This window comes from Crocuta crocuta, unplaced genomic scaffold, assembly GCF_008692635.1.
Source record: "Crocuta crocuta isolate KB4526 unplaced genomic scaffold, BGI_CrCroc_1.0 scaffold482, whole genome shotgun sequence".
Classification (NCBI taxonomy): Eukaryota; Metazoa; Chordata; class Mammalia; order Carnivora; family Hyaenidae; genus Crocuta; species Crocuta crocuta.
The window spans coordinates 1,753,363-1,756,694 of NW_027527459.1; the positions used below are offsets into that span (position 1 = coordinate 1,753,363).

The 3,332-nt window shown below is 33.0% G+C and overlaps 1 protein-coding gene across 1 annotated transcript in view; it reads right to left on the reverse strand.

The window, feature by feature from the left end:
* The window catches only part of TENM1 (teneurin transmembrane protein 1), a 556,664-nt gene that overhangs the window by 189,992 nt on the left and 363,340 nt on the right, over positions 1 to 3,332 (reverse strand). The window lies entirely within an intron of this gene.

Genomic DNA, 3,332 nt, shown 5'->3' on the forward strand with positions numbered 1-3,332 from the left:
GTACATACAAATTACAAAAAGAATCTATATAGATAAATTATTAGAATTAATATGTGAATTTACCAAGTTCTCTAGATAGTATGCTAATAAAATGATATCTTTATATCAACAACTATAAGAAAAAATTTAAATGCCATTTATAATAGCATCACAACATTATATACTTGGTAATAAATTTAATAAAACATTTGCAAAATCTAGGCAGAAAATTATAAAGCTTTATGGAAAAATTAGAATAATTTCCTCGACAAATGGAAAGCTACACCAAATTCATTAACTGAGAAACAAAATTAAAGATGTCAATTTCCCCCAAATGTTTTTGTAGATTCAATGCAACCCCAATCAATATCTTGGCAGTTCATGTGTGTGAGTGTGTGTGTGTGTGTGTGTGTATGTGTAAATATTGATTGACTAAAGAAAGAAGCAGAATAAGGTGAGAAGATGTATGCTAGCAAATAGACTTATTGTAAAGCTATGTTACTTTAGACAATGGGTATTGACACAATGGCAAATAGACGAATGAGAATGAATAGAGTCCTAAAACACATAAGGATACTTTATTTATGGTTAAGGTGGTACTGCAGGCAAGTGTGAAATGACTACTGTTTTAAATTAAATGGTTCTGGGAAAGTGAATACCCACTAGAAAAACACTTCACCCTATATACAAAATCAATTCCAGATCAAATGTAGTAAACAAACTGATAAGCTTCTAAACACAAAGTAAGAAAACAATTTCATTATTTTAGGGCAAAACAAATTTCTTAAACCATACACAAAAATACTAACTATAAGGGCAAAAAACTAAATTGGGCCACATCAAAATTAAAAACTTCTAATCAAAAGACAAAGAAAACACAGTATAAGTGGTAAAATATATTCACAGCACATATAACTGAAAAAGAGCTTGTATCCAGAATATACAAAGAACTTCTTCAAATCAATAATAAAAAGACAACTAAAGAGGTGTTTTATAAAAGAGGATATCCAAATCTACAAAAGCATATGAAAACATGCTTCACATCATCACTTATCAAGGAGATACAAAATCAAATAACAATGAAATACCACTGCACACCCACAAGAATGGTTCAGATCTAAAAGACTGTCAGTAATAAGTGTTGAGGACAATGTGAAGTAACAAAAAGTCCCATACACTAGATGGGATTGTGTAAATTGGTACAACCACTTTGGAAAACTCTTTGACATTATCTGCTAAGTTTGATTTATGTATACCCTGTGGCTCAGCGATTCCACTTCTCAGTATTTATTCCACAAAAGTGCAAGCAAGCAAATGTTCACTTAAACGTATAAAAGTTTTCATAGAATTATATGTACTAGACAAAAAATGGAAATGCTTTAAGTATCCACTAAGAATAGAAGATATAATTGTGGTAACTCAGCAAAAAAACAGGGTTATCGAAGTGAAAATGGATTGTCTATGGCAGTGTGCCATAATATAAATGAATCTTCTAAAAATATTGGTTTTTTAAAATGTTTTTATTTATTTTTGAGAGACAGAGAGAGACAGCATGAACAGCGGAGGGTCAGAGAGACAGGGAGACTCAGAATCTGAACCAGGCTCCAGGCTCTGAGCTAGCTGTCAGCACAGAGCCCGACACGGGGCTCGAACCCACGAGCTGGGAGATCATGACCTGAGCCGAAGTCAGACGCCCAACCGACTGAGCCACCCAGGAGCCCCTAAAAATATTGTTAAGTGAAAGAAATGAAAGGCAAAATCATACATGCTGTAAGATTCCATTAATAAACTTTTTGGAAAGCAGGAGAATATTAAATCAGGATAGTTACCTCGGGGAGGAAGTTTAGGAGGAGGTAGTAATTGGGGAGGGGCACAAAGGAAGCTTCTAGTGATAGTATCCTATATTTTGACTTGGGTGGTAGTTAACAGGTGTTTCATACTTAGATAATTCACTAGACTGTACACTTATGACTTTTGTACTTTTCTGCATATGTGTTATATTTTAATAAAATGTTAAGAAATTAGTTGTAATGCCCAAAAGAACAGAAGCAGTATATACAACTTCCTAACCAGAAAAGGTGGAAAAAGAATGAAGATAGCTCAATCAAAGAAAAAGAAGAAGAGAGGGAAAAGATAAAGAAAAAAATGAATATTATAAATATGAGGCACAGAAGAAAAATTTGGGCTACAAATATAATGTCAGGAATCCTAGTAAATAAGAACAAAGTGAATTTGAAATTTAAAAGAGAGAGACTTGATTCGAGTGGAAAAGAAATTCTAGGTATGTTCTTTCTGTTAATTAGAGATGTGCTGAAACATAATAATACAAATTTAGTAATAAAAGGAAAAAAGCATTCTAGAAAAGTACCATCCCTCAGAGAAACTTGGTGTAGCTATAACATTATCAGATGAAATAGATTTCAAGGTATAAGGCTTTATTATGGATAAAGAGAGTCATTATATAATGATAAAAGGAATAATTCAACCAGGGAGATGTAACAATCCAGACCATNGAAGCAGGCTCCAGGCTCTGAGCTGTCACCACAGAGCCTGACATGGGGTCAAACCCACGAACCGCAAGACCGTGACCTGAGCCGAAGTTGGATGCTTAACTGACTGAGCCACCCAGGCTCCCTGAAAATATAGCTTCTAGATAGATAAAGCAAAAGCTGACAGAATGATGATAAGACAAACTAAAAATTTCACAATCAGTAATAAGAAGATAAAAATTAGTGAGGATGTAGAAAATCTGAATAGTACAATTAGCAACTTTAATATACTGGATGTATATGGAACTCCAAAGCTATGGTTATATGATGCATTTTCTTTTCAAGCACATACAGAATACCTACAAAACTGGCAAATAGTAGTTCACAAGGCAAAGCCCAAGAAATGGCAAAGATTTTACATCACACATATCATGATGTTTCAGCAAAAGGCACTGAAGTTAGAAATCAATAAACAAAAGGAAAAAAAAACTCCACAGAAAAGTGTTCTTTAAAAACACACTTTAAAATAATTCATGGATTACATAAAAAATTATATTGGAAATTAGGATCTCAATAACAATGAAAGTACTATTTATAAAAACTTGTGGGATGCAGCTTAGACAGTTATTTAAAGGAAATTTACAGCCTTACATACATTTAATAGAAGAGGACAATTGAAAATTAATGAACAAAGTGTTCAACTCAAAAAGTTAGAAAAAGGACTGCATATAAGTAGAAGGAAGGAAACAGTAAAGGTAAGAGCAGAAGTTAATGAAACCAGAAAAAAAGAAACAATAGAGAAGATCAACAAAACCGAAATTTGTGTGTTTGACATGAATAATAAAAAAGAGAACCCTCTGGCAA